At 36.3% G+C, this 13,974-nt stretch overlaps 1 long non-coding RNA gene across 1 annotated transcript; it reads right to left on the reverse strand.

The window, feature by feature from the left end:
• Window positions 1-1,937: 1,937 nt before the first annotated feature.
• On the reverse strand, window positions 1,938-13,892 carry LOC123824818. The gene is made up of 4 exons (XR_006786761.1): window positions 13,784-13,892; window positions 11,125-11,227; window positions 10,805-10,908; window positions 1,938-2,019 (listed from the first exon to the last, which is right to left on the reverse strand). It is a non-coding gene; the product is annotated as an uncharacterized LOC123824818 (long non-coding RNA).
• Between the last annotated feature and the right edge of the window lie 82 nt (window positions 13,893-13,974).

Consider the following 13,974-nt stretch of genomic DNA (forward strand, 5'->3'; position numbering starts at 1 on the left):
ATAGTATCAAATTAGAATGAAGGATATTATTTATTTTCGTTTTAGGCTATAATAGTAGATGTTGAATGAGATTTCTCTGCTGTCTTGGTTTGATTATTCTGACTAAAAAAATGATGACAAAAAGGCATAAAAATTCCATGCATTTAAAGACCTCTCCAATCATTTAGGCCAAAAGCCTTTCCTGAGGACATCTTTAAAGGTCGGGGAATCACTTCTGCTACTCCCAACTAACATCTCAGCCCTGCATGGGCAGGAAAATATTTCCTCTAAACCCACCAGATGCCAAGTGAAGGCAGAGTTTCAATGGAAAACTAATGTGAGTGCTGGCAAGGAGAAAAGATTCACAGTCCACACTGAATGCTTGCACAGTCAGGGACCTTAAGGCCAATCCAAAGCCTGCCTTCCAAGGGCAGAGAGCCCCATGAAGGAGTCTGGGGGAAAACTAGACTTGTGGCCCTTGATATTTGGGAGGCTTTCTGAATGACAAGATTCATGCCTGTTTCTTTCCTGGAGATTTTGAAGGAGGAGCACTTGCTGGCTAAAACAAGGAAAGTGGGACAAAAAGAGACCATAATCCAAGGAATTTAAGAAGGAGGTGAAGGAAAGCTCTTACCCATTCCAGGTTTCCTAATCTATCAGAAGATGCAGAGGAGGACTTCCATGTTTGACTTAATGGGAAGGGATATAGAAAAGAGAGGAGAAAGCCAGAACTATGGGGTACCTAACAGCTGCTTCTGAAGGGGGTTGGGATGTGGACCAAAGGCAGACTAAAGAAACATATGAGGGCCCCCTGTGTGGGTGCTCACAGTCATGTGGTGGACCAAGGTGAAGCTAAACAACCCTGAAAATGCATAAAGTTATGAGGAAACCAACAAATCCTCAGTGACCCTCAGAGCAGCAACAGAATCATGTATAGTCCTGTGGGGAGGAGTTCTTCCTCACCTCCAAAAAGCAACCCCTGCCATCTCTCATATTTCTCCTCCCCAACACAGAACTTAGATGCTAGTAGAAGGAATTGAGAGGTATATGTCTGAATCATATTTCAGACTGGATTTTTACAATGGAGTGGAATTAGTTTGGTTTTGACTTTTTTTTTTTAAATAACTGAAAAGTGATGAGAAAGTTCTGAAATGTACCCAAGAAATTATCTTGGGATACTCTATAAAGCACTATTGGGAACTGTCATTGGAAAAAATAAAAACATAAAATCCACCAAACTGAGTTTACTCCATAAAACTGTTTACACTAAAATGCTGGCTTTCTAAAGCATGCTGGGAGTGGGATTTTTTTTTTTCAGGAAGAAGGGGTTACACATTATCTCAAAAATAGTGGACAAAAAGGTTAAGAGAGTAAGTATAAAAAAATGCCTCATATTGTAGATACAGACAACAGTATGGCAATTACCAGAAGAAAATGGGGTGGGAAAGGTAGAAAAGGATAAAGTGGGGAAGAAATAGTGACAGAAGGAGCCTTGACTTTGGGTGGTGAACACACAATACAATATACAGATGATGTGTTACAGAACTGTACACTTAAAACCTATATAATTTTATTAACCAATGTCACCCCAATAAATTCAATAAAATTTTTTTTTAAAAATAGTGGACAATGAAAAAAATAACAATAATGAAAAACAAGTAATTTCTTAAATGTAGGATTCTGAAAGAAGATTTTAAAGGAATAAAAAAAATCATACCAATTTGACTTAATTACATAAGTTAAAGACACATACTTACCTATGTTTTTTCCAAAATGACACATTTTAAGTAAAATCAACCTTGAATTTGTTTAAGACCTTAAAGTTTTCAATGTTCTGCTTTATACTTTAACTTATGGGCAAGAGAACAAACTCTCATTATTCATTTTGATATCCACAGTTTACATGACAGATCTGAACCACAAAGAATGTTCAAACCATGATTTTCAAATCAATCTATTACCTTGTAACCACTTTTCCCCTTTGCTGCCTCACTGGTCATTGCACCACATTCATAGAAGACTCCACACTGCCAACCTGTCCTAAAATATGCAAGATAGAACAGGTACATCAAAAGGATGAAGTAATTAAAAAGAAGGCCAAAATAACCTAAGGTTAAAATTAAAGTTGAAGAAGGAGAAGGAGGAGCCCTGGGTGGGTGGCTCAGTTGGTTGGAGCATTGTCCCATACACCAAAAGGTTGCAGATTTGATTTCCAGTCAAGACACATACCTAGGTTTCGGGTTTGATCCCTGGTCACAGCACATACAGAGGCAATCAATTGCTGTTTCTCTCCCATCGATATCCCCCCTCAATTCAATAAAACATATCCTTGGATAAGGATTTTTAACAATTCTTTTAGAGGAGGAGTAGGAGGACAGGGAGGACAAGTCTTTGTTATACAAGTACAAATATTTTCTTGTATTTAAAAAAAGAACTATTCACTTCAAACTTTACAAATTCAACATTCATTCATTCCTTCATTTCAATCCCTACCTAGCTAAATCCTCACTTTACTTTACCATGCCTTTATATTTAACTGTTTGCCTGATAAAAACTGCCTTTTCCACTCCTAGCACTGGGGCTGCTGGAGAAAACACTAACTATTTAGGTTAGTGTCTCAACTGATTTTCAGTTTCTATTCTCAGATCTTCCCTATCTCTCAGAATTCTTCCTGGGTTCTTTCTCATTTCACTTTCTCATTCTCTACAGTGATTTCAGAACTCTCCACTTTCCTCAAATCTCTACCTAAATCACTCTTTCTCAGCAATATCTGCACAGAGAAAGCAAGATCCATAGGATGGAAATTCACTTTCCTGCCAGGAAAGTTTCAAACCAACCTGTATTAAACCCGTTCTTCCCTCCCTCTCTCTATTAAAGTGGAATGTGACCTTTGTGCTTAAATGTAATCCTCAGGATTTCACTCTAGATCCAATCCTTTCTATCCTTGAGAGAAGTAGCTCTATCAATTACCTCTGTCCCTTTCATATCTTTAACCTCAACTTCTAGATTGGTACCTTATCAAAAACAATTCTTTCCTGAATGAGTCTCCTTTTAGCTTCTGGCTTTTCTTTCCTCATTCAAAACTAAATTGAAATAGTTGTATACCTACTCTACTTGTGGAAAAAGGGGCAGGGGCAGGGGATGTGGAAGCAGCATGAGAGTCAGAGCCAACCTGGTACAGGTGCAGAAGGCATCTCACAAAGCTCAGGAGAGGCCAAGCCTGAGTAAGGTGAGAATACGTCCATGTAGAAGGACAGTTTGATGTGGGTAGCAGAGCCTGCTTAGAGGAAAACTGCATCTACCTAAAAGAAAGGACAGCAATAGAGAGAAGAGATTGATTCCACACAAGGAGATTGATCAAATAACTACATAGATTAAGGCCAATGGGAGCCAGGTTTCTCAGTGTCAAAAAAGAGGGTTACATATATGTAAAGGAAGATAATCAGAACACTGAGGTACTGAGATGCTGGACTAGAACTCATGGTATTAGTGTACACTCATGACTAGATAGATGATAGATCGATAGATAAATATATAGATGAGAAAGAGAGGGAGGAAGGGAGGGAAGGAGGGAGGGAGGAAGGAAATGTGTGTATATATTATCCTAGTTCTCTCCACTGAGAAATCCTTGAAGCACTATACTCCAAAAGCAAAGAGCACACCTAATGCCCAGATCTTGAATTCTAAAAGTTACTCTCCTCTACAAATACTCAGAGGTAAAATGGCTGATTCCAGGCCTCAGGCAGGGAAAATATTAGATGAATTTGTTGGTATCTTGTACCAGGAAAAAAAAGTCAAAAAGTAATGGAGGACTTCCAGTTAAGATGAAGGCATAGATAAATACCACTCACCTCCTCGCACAACCACATCAAAATTACAACTAACCTATAGACCAACCATCACCTAGAACCATCAGAAATAGAGTTGAATGGAAGTCAGACAACTATAGAATTAATGAAACCACAACCATCCAGACTGGTAGGAGGGGCAGAGACACAGAACAGGCTGGTCACACATTCACATGTGGTGGATAAAAATTCAGGAGGGATATTTCAGGAGTGAGGAGTCCCAGCCCCACACCAGGCCCCTGAGCCCAGGGTTGCAGTGCCAGGAAGAAAAGTCCCCATAACTTCTGGCTTCAAAAATCAATGGGATTTGAGTCAGTAGAAGAAGCTTTTATAGTCCCAAGCAGTTCCTCTTAAATAACCCATTATACACACTTACTCAGACTCATTTCCTCTGAGTTCCAACACCTGGCTGTAGCTTGAAAGGCACCAGTGGCATAAAGAGAGCAACTGAAGTGTCTGGCATCAAGTTGAGAGCTGGGGATCAGCTTTCATCCAGACAGAAAGGCAGGCAGAGAACACTGTCCCTTTTCTGAACCTTCCCACCACAGAGCCACAGAGCTAGTAGGCAGGTGCCACATCTGAGATTCCATCAATCTGGCTAACACTGTTTGTCCTGCCCTGGAGATCCCCTGAGAATCCATCCCACCCCACTTACAGGCCCACCCAAGCTGTTAAAAGTGGCTTTCCATATGAATGGTTGGTCTTGGCTCATGCTTCACAACTTCCTATATCCTCTCAAACAAGCAACAGTCAACCACAGTGACCATGAGCCCCCCACACACACACCATACCACTTGCTAAGTGGCCCCAGGCCCAGCACTCAAGGCAGCCAGCCTAGATTCACAGCTTGGCTTCACCTGGGAATCTCCAAGCCCTACACAAGTAGCAACCATCTCAGATTGCTTTATAGCTCATGCAGGGTAGCCCTGGGCAGAACACATGTGGGGGCTGACCTTGGCCTGCACCACCCAGGAAACCCTAGGGCTGTGCACCCAGTGGATTGCTACAGACCACATCAGAGCAGCACCACCCTGCCACTGCACAGCTGATCTTCCACGGAGGGCAGAACTTGGTGGTGAGTGGTCACAGCCAGTCCTTGCAACTGACTGGCCTGGGTAAATCCCTCCCATTGACCTGCCAACAGCAATCAAAGCTCAACTACAAGAAGAGGGTATATTCAGCCCACAGGAAGGCTTCACCTCAAGTACTCAGCTTGGATGACAGCAGAGGATGTGCCACTGGACCCTACAGGACACCTACTATATTAGGCCACACTACCAAAAGAGGGACTCATAGCAGCTCTGCCTAATACATAGAAACAAACAGGGAGGCTTCAAAATTAAAGGACAAAGAAACACGGCTCAAGTGAAAGAACAGGATAAAATTCTAGAAAAAGAGCTAAATGAAATGGAGATAAGCAATCTATCAGAATGCAGAGTTCAAAACATTGGTTATAAGGATGCTCAAGGAACTTATCAAGGATCTCAACAGCATAAAAAAATCCAGTAACAAATGAAGGGTATACCATAGAAAATATCTATGGTGTTCATTAAAATAGAGAATAATTTATAAGGAAAAAACAGTAGAGCGGATGAGGCCAAGAATCAAATCAATGATTTGGAATATAAGGAAGCAAAAAACAACCAATCAGAACAAGAAGAAGAAAAAAGAATCCAAAAAAATGAGAATAGTATAAGTGGCCTCTGGAACAACTTCAAGCCATCCAACATTCACATCATAGAGGTGGCAGAAGAAGAAGAGAAAGAGCAAGAAATTGGAAATCTGTTTGAAAAAATAATGAAAGAAAACTTCCCTAATTTGGTAAAGGAAATAGACATGCAAGTGCAGGAAGCACAGAGAGTCCCAAAAAGATAGATGCAAAGAGGCCCATTCCAATACATATCATATTTAAAATGCCAAGTGTTAAACATAAAGAGAGAATCTTAAAAGTATCCAGAGAAAAGAAGATAGATACCTGCAGGGGAGTTCCCATAAGACTGTCAGCTGACTTCTCAAAAGAAACTTTGCAGGCTGGAAGGGAATGGTAAGACATCTTCAAAATCATGAAAAAGCAGGGATCTACAGGCAAGATTTCTCTACCCAGCAAAGCTATCATTTAGAATCAAAGGGCGGATGAAAAGCTACCCAGACAAGAAAAAACTAAAGGAGTTCATCATCACCAAACCATTATTATATGATATGTTAAAGGGACCTACTTAAGAACAAGCAGCAGCCTTGGCTGGTATGGCTCAGTGGATTGAGCGCTGGCCTGCAAACCAAAGGGTTGCCAGTTCAATTCCCAGTTAGAGCACATGCCTGGGTTGCCAGGCAGGTGCCCAGTGTGGGGCATGCAAGAGGCAACTACACACTGATGTTTCTCTCCCTCTCTTTCTCCCTTTCTTCCCCTCTAAAATAAATAAAATATCTAAAATATTTATCTAAAATAAATAAATAAAATCTTAAAAAAAAACAACAAGAAGCCTAAGATCAAAACTATGAACAATAAAATGGCAATAAATACACATCAACATTTGAATCTGAAAAAAACGAACTAAGCAAAAAGAACAGGTCCAGAATCATGGAAATAGAGAGCATTCTGATGATTGCCAGTTGGAAGGGGCTGTGGGGAAATGGGTGAAGAGTTGAGGGGATTAAAGAGTACAAATCACAGAATAGCCATGGGGATGTAAAGTCTAGTATAGGAAATGGAGTAGCCAAAGAACTTATACATATGACCAATGGGCATGAACAATGGCGACAGGATTGCCTAAAGCAGTGTGGGGTGCTGGGTGGAGGGAGGATAAAGGGGAAAAATTGGGACAACTGTAATAGCATAATCAATAAAATATAATTTTTAAAAAAGTGATGGAGACACACCAAGAAAACATACAAGCCACATAGAAGGGGCTTCTAGTAGCTAAAATACAGTTTGAACATTAAGATAAATAATGATAGTAATGAATTAAGGTTCATAATAATCAATAGTATAATTAATTAATTCAAAAACAAAAACTTTAATGAGGAATGGGATATTTGAGAAGTCTCAAAGAACTTCCCTACAAAATATTTACTAATTAACAAGGGATAAAAAGTAACTTAATGTCTGAGAATCCTGATAGACACATCCTTATTCAAATGACCAATGATATAGGACAAATTAAAATTGTGTGTCACATGACATGATTCACTGAGAATAAAACAGGACTACTTTCAAGATATTCCTCTCAAAATCCAATAATTGTCTTTTTGAATGGAAAAACAGAACACAGTGACTATTTTCTCAACTCTTTCAAGAATGTTACATAAATAATATCATTTTAGATATTGAAAGAAGTTAATTTGTTCATTTAATAAATGCTGAAGGATGTTAGGGCTTAATTCTTTCCCAAAATCCTGGTTAGAAAACTCCCAGAGGTACATTCCATTAAATAACTGGTCTGTGACCTTCAAACTGTCCAAGTCATAAAAGATTATATTGTTGCTCCCAGTTGAAGGAGACTAACAGATGATTCTGAACTATATTCATTTCCTTTAAGGACACTATTGAGACAATGGGTGAAACTTGATTGGGATTTAAGGATTAGATGGTAGCAATGTAATGTTAATGACTTGATTTTCATGGTTGTTTTATGGTTATGTAGGCAACTGTCCTTATCTGTAAGTAATATGCAGCAAAGAAGTATTCAAGGTGGTAGAGCATCATACTGGCAAATTATTTTCAAATGGGTCAGGGAAAAAAAAGCTGCATACTGTGCCTACAGATTTTCTATAAATTTTTGTTTCAAATATATAAAAATGAATAAATATAAAGCTGAACAAATATAAATTTATCATCATCCTCACTCCTTCCCCATGTTCCTCATCTCAATGAGTGACTCTAACACTTACACATCAGGTTGCCTAGGTCAGAAATCCAGTATCTTTGACACCACTTCCCCCTACTACAATATACATCTAATTAATGTCTCCCTCTGTACTCATATCTAATTACACACCACACTCTATTGATTCTACATCCTCAATATCTCTTGAACTTACCCATTTCTTTCTAGCTTCTCTGATACAATACAATTCTGGCCACCATATCATTATCCTGTGTGCCTGAAACAGCCTCCTATTTTAATCTCCAACTCTCCTCCAACCATCTTCCACACATCAGTTTGAGTTATTCTCAAGCACAGATCTGATCATGTTATTCCCCTTAAAATCCCTTCGGCATTCTTGATTGCTACTAGAATAAAGTCTAAACTTCTTACTTTGCCATACATCTTAGTTTGCCCAGACAGTTTTTGCTTATGTCTATTGTACCAACATGGTTATTATTAGCATCTTTTTCACTCTCAAGTGTCCCAACTACAATAATCAATTGTATGTTTTGGCTAGCTATAAGGTTCCAGTAACCTGGCCTCTATTAACTGGTCTAGATTAATTATTTAGAATTTCCCCAATTTCCCTTTCCTGTCTAGTGAACTCGTCTGGAAAGGCTCAGCCTGAGCACTGTACCAGGATTTATTAAGTTTCCTAGATGTCCCCTAACATTATACTAATACAATTGGTAATATTTATCTATTGCATACAAATCTCTATTGGAACTATTTGTTTACATTCCCTCTTAAACTATAAATTCTGAAAAGGTAAACTGTCACTTAGGGTGTAACCTTGAACAAGTTACTCAACCTTTCTAGGCCTTAGTTTCCTCATCTCAAAAGGAAGATAATTTCATTATTGTTCAGATCAAATGATCTAAAGCATGTAAAGAGCTTAGCCCACCATCTTCATCATTTTATGTTTTAAAAATTATGTAAAAAGTCAAATGTATTTTTCTCTCTAGCGCTCCTTAACATTGTCTTCTTCCCATATCTAACCTTCTGATTTTGTTTTATGTACCCTATTAATCAAGTGGGGAGAGTCAAATTTTGCTTCATCTTAACACAAATATATAACAAGTCCCACCATAAGAGCTCTTTTTAATTTTATTTCTTTAAAAAAAATGTTCTTACAGGAAGTTATCTTCTGGGAAATGAGGTAATACTAGGAACTATTAGCACTGCCCAGGCAAGGAATATTTCTTTACTCTCTGCCCTTGTGAGTAAATACATGAAATCCCCACAGCAAATTGTACATATATACTGCATAGCAACCATAGTGTATTATAAGAAAATATATTTAAACATTCTAAAACAATGAGGACCAAGTGTATACATTTATGGAAAACAATGTTTTCTATCAATTAAGTAGTTGTTTATTAATAACTAAACATTGTTTAGTAGAAAATAGCCCTATTGTAAAAAAGAATAAGAATTCAACTAATTAATAATGGGCTTCACACTGACAGACTGAACACAGTGTATAGTACATTTAAAGTTCTTTTAAGTCTCATAATTTTTAAGAAAAATATGTAGGTATTTTCTATCTGTTCATCTTATAGTGTGTCTCTTTTATAAAATTTAAGCTAAGAATTCCAGCTTCTCAAAGTGAAAATTTTAAATTATGTGATTGTGCATTTCCACTCACTGAACACACTCTTTCTCTAAGTTTAACTATCATGTTTTACTTTTTTTACTTATATAATTTTATCACAGAGCTCCTTTGTTTAGTATAGCATGTAAGATAATACACTAAATGCATGCCTAGAATTTCTATCAGATTCTCTACAGCAAAATAATTTGAAACTCATATGTAACTATGAAAATGTTATATGAGTTTGAAGCAGAAAATTTACATTGCTTCATGTTTTCAATAAAATATACTAAAGTAGTTTATACATGAACTAAAGAAATGTTTATGCTAAACAACAAGTATAAAACCAATTACTAATCATCCAAATGTGAATTTACTGGACCATAGATTAAATGTGTGATTTTAAGTTTTAGTCATCACCTAACCTGAAATAAAAGTTCATTTGAAACACTTAAAAATTCTGGAGGCAGTGAGTCCTCAACAAACTTTTAAATTTGTCCTTCTTCCTTACAGCATTTCTTCATCATTACTACTTCTTCAATGTGATAGCAAGTAAAATTTCCCAACAGGAAAGACAGTAATATAAAAACTGAGCTGATTACAGATAGGTGAGAAGCAATAATTCTCTCTTACAATTTTTAAATTAGTATAACATAAGGATAATAATTAACAACAGCAAATAAAACTAACAACCTTAGGGGGAAGACCCTTGAAAAGTGCTTTCATTAAACAGTATTGAGAAGATAGTAGCAGTAAACAACAAGTTTGGGTTTTTTAAAATCATTTATAATAATTTTCTCCAGATGAGTAGAGCGACAACATTCTCCGAGTAAGATACAGAATATAAAATTCCAGTTAACCAAATATGAATTTGATGTAAAAAACTGACAATTGGTTCCTTTCAACTGTACTTTGCCACTCAAATTCAATGTCCATCGAAAAGATATTAGTTATTATAATTAGAATGCTCTTACCCTTGTTACATAAAGTTGCGCTTGGTCAAAATTCATAAAATAGTTCCAAACAGAAATTTAGCATTTCCAATTCTTACAGGCCCAGTGCCACTTGAGCCAGAATGAATACATTTTACCAATTCATCTAAGTTAGCAGGCCCTAAGTATTACAAATCCATTCAAGAGACTATCCCTTGGGAGCTCTAATCAAATCTATAGTCAATGAATTCTCATGATAAAAAGCATTGCCATAGTTTAACTGGCAGTGCCCTTGTTTCTTAGTTATACATCTAGATGTAAATGCACCCAAATGTTGACAGTGCTATATCCCTGGATGGATAGTAGAATTATAGATGATTTTACTTTAAACCAATATAAGATTAAATAAAAGATTAAATGATGCTCAAATGACACATATCACACCATTTTTTAATGAGGAAGAACAGAACCAAATTTGGTACTGAATTTTCTCATGAAATCCACAACACATTTAAATGTCTATTAAGTATGAAGAATGCCACAAATGTATATAATTAACTATCAAATATAAAAAACAAGTCTTACTCATTTTGCTAAAAGCATAGCAAGTCTTATCTTCAGTCTCCACACCAAAGTCAAATTTGTTGCATTCTGATGATATCAAAGAGTCAAGTCAGAGTTATAAAATCCTGAAATATAGAACAAAGACTTAAAAAAACAAAAAAACTTCCTTTACTTCAATAGCACTCAAACCTGTCTGGTGTTAGTTAAAATAAGAATTAGTCATGGATTTCACATTTTTACTTAAGAAACAGGTTCTGGCTCTAGCCAAGTAACTCAGTTGGTTGGAGCATCGTCCCGTACAGCAAAAGGTTGAAGGTTCAATTCCTGGTCAGAACACATACCTAGATTGCTGGTTCCAGGCTCAGTAGGGCATGTACAGGAGGCAACCAAGACAGATGTTTCTCTCTCACTTCAATGTTTCTCTGTCTCTCTCACCTTCTCTCTCTAAAATCAATAAAAACATATCCTCAGGTGAAGGTTAAAAAACTACAAATAAAAAATAGAAAAGAAACAGGTTCTGACTGTTAATATGGTTTTTCTTTCAACTATACACCAACACTTAGCAGTTGAGATGACTTCCTTTTTTCTTTTTAATAACAATTGAGTATTTTGACATAACTGGTGACAAACTCCAGACTTGGCAGCAGAACAATCGTTGAATTAAAAATCCAGGTACCAAATACCATAAAAAGAGATTTCTTTTTTAAAGTCTGAAAATGCTATAGAAAGAAGAGGAGGACTTGTTATTCCATCCAGTCGGAATTATAAATTGCATCATCTGAATCTGGTGGAGGGGTTAGAAGAAGGGAAAGGAGATGACACAGCAGTGAGATGTTGTTTTGGGCACAGAAAGCAGCATGTAACTGCACATTAGCAACAGTGAGACAAGCTAACAAAGGGGACAGAAGATGTACTTGACAGTAGTATAAAGAGTTAGCAGATGAGTAGGAGGAAGTGGCATATGAGATAGGCTGGGGTGCAGAAGGAAAGATCCTTGGTAGTAAAGATAAATAGCTTAAATTTAATGCAAACTACAGTAAGGGCCCAGTGAAGCAAGTCCAGAAGCCCAAGATAACAAACAGCTGCAGTACAGCATGTCAAGCTGCCTAAAGGATAGATATTTAGACAATATAGATAAGAGTCTTTAAAGGGAAGATTATAAAACTCACAAGAGAAAACATTCAAAATTTAATCATTTTATTTCAGAAATAAAAACATAAACAAAGACTTTAGAAACGCCAAAGTTGTTTGTTATTTGTTAGTGGTGTTTTCATCATTTGAATAAGTAGGAAGAAAATAAAATGAAATAAACTCGAGTTTATAAACTTAAAGTCGAGTCGCATAACTGAATTCAAAGAGAAGAAAGGTAATAATTAGAGTGAGTATGATTGTAAGGAAACACGATAGGGGATAAAAAAAATCCTTGGCAACTTGTCATTTACTAAAAGTGTTTAGAAAGACACAGTAAAAAGACAATAAGGAAAAATAGCAAATTAAATAATAAAGATAATGATTTGTGATATCCTAAAAGCTTCAAACAGAAAGAATAATGTAAGATAGTGACAGGAGTGATTTAATGTGCTGAAACAATTTTGTTATTCCAACCTACAAATAAATTTAATTTAATTGTGCTAAAACAATTTTGTTATTCCAACCTACAAATAAACCCCTTAGGATTCTTTTTGGTTAAATGCAATTCTAGTTTATTTAAACAGCTGATTCTTATTTTTTCACAAATGTTGTATTTCAACTGAAGAAATTTTACCAAAAATTCTGAAGAACTTAGCCATAGTTCGCTTACTCTTAATAATTTAAAACAAATTTAGCAACAAAGACCTCATTGTGTACTACACTGTTAAATCCTTCCTTGCCTAGTGTCATTGGAATGCTTAATACCATTTGACTTTAATACTGAGAAGCTGACATTTTAGCAAATTCACCACGTTTACCACTAGGTGGCGAAAAAACCCAAGTAGTATCTGTTACCAAAACTAGTACAAGATCTTTAAGTGTCTGAACCAGAATTTCCACCAGGTGTCAACCAAGAGGGGAAAAAGAGACTATTTTCTCCACTCACATACACAAATTCATACTTTCATGTACAACCATCTAAACTATCAGAGATAAATGCCCTGCCCATTAACTGTCCAAATATTTTGCTTATTTAAACCATCGTATAATACTATTGAGTCCAAGATATTGCCTTGTCAACTAAAATCCAACTAAATAAAATTTCATTTCTTCCCGAAAAGAAAAACAGTAAGCCCAATGAGTTTAGTTTATTGTGACTCATAGGTTCAACCTATCTAAATATATGGCAAAAAAATCTACAGTGTTTTAGACATGGACAGTCAAAACTCTTCAAAGTATATTTGGAGATATATATATATATGGCTCCAGATTCAAATTTTTTCTTTCTATATCTCTTATTAGCAGATTTGTTGATGGCAAAAAAAAAAAAGATAAATGTATGCTGTTATGCTTTGCATCTCAGTGTGGTTTTATGCAAGTATTGCTATGTTACGAAAACTTCCACAATAAAGACACAAATGTACCTACCTCCAAGATATATTGGAATTATGTTGAACAGTCCAAGACTGAAAATTAAAACTATAGCTTTATAGAATTAAGCCCTATTTATATATCAAATCATGTATTAAAAAAAAAACATGTTAAGCTCTTCACTAATTTCCAACAAAGATTTTCTTATCTTGTAAACATTATGTCAGCTAAAGCACTAGGTCATGCTTTCTTTTATAAGGTGATACTTTTTATGGCTTAACTCTATTCTTAATCCTCTGGACACAGGAATTATAATCACATCATACCCTACGAATCTAGCTGAATAGGTGGTGTCTTAAAAAAGAACTTTTTCTTCCTTCGAGGAAGTGGTCAAGCCTTTTGCCCCTTAGTAACATCACACAAACAACTTGGTTGTTTTCGTTGCTATCTAATTAAGAGATGAGAAAAGAAAGCAGTTGAAGAGAAAGCAAAACCTACTGATTCAATTATGGTTGGTTCTCTTCCTTGGTCTTTATAGTATTCTCTCTTGAAGTTCCTTTGCCCTCAGCTGAGGTCGTTTTCACCCTGCCTGCAAAACTCCTGTCAGAAAACATTATTTCTTGTCTAGTTTTATTAAGTTTCTTTTTAAAATTCGTTAGCTTATGGTCAGCAACCAGTCTCTCGTCCAA

The sequence above is a fragment of the Phyllostomus hastatus genome, unplaced genomic scaffold (genome assembly GCF_019186645.2).
Source record: "Phyllostomus hastatus isolate PE091 unplaced genomic scaffold, TTU_PhHast_1.1 phas_contig_58, whole genome shotgun sequence".
Lineage (NCBI taxonomy): Eukaryota > Metazoa > Chordata > Mammalia > Chiroptera > Phyllostomidae > Phyllostomus > Phyllostomus hastatus.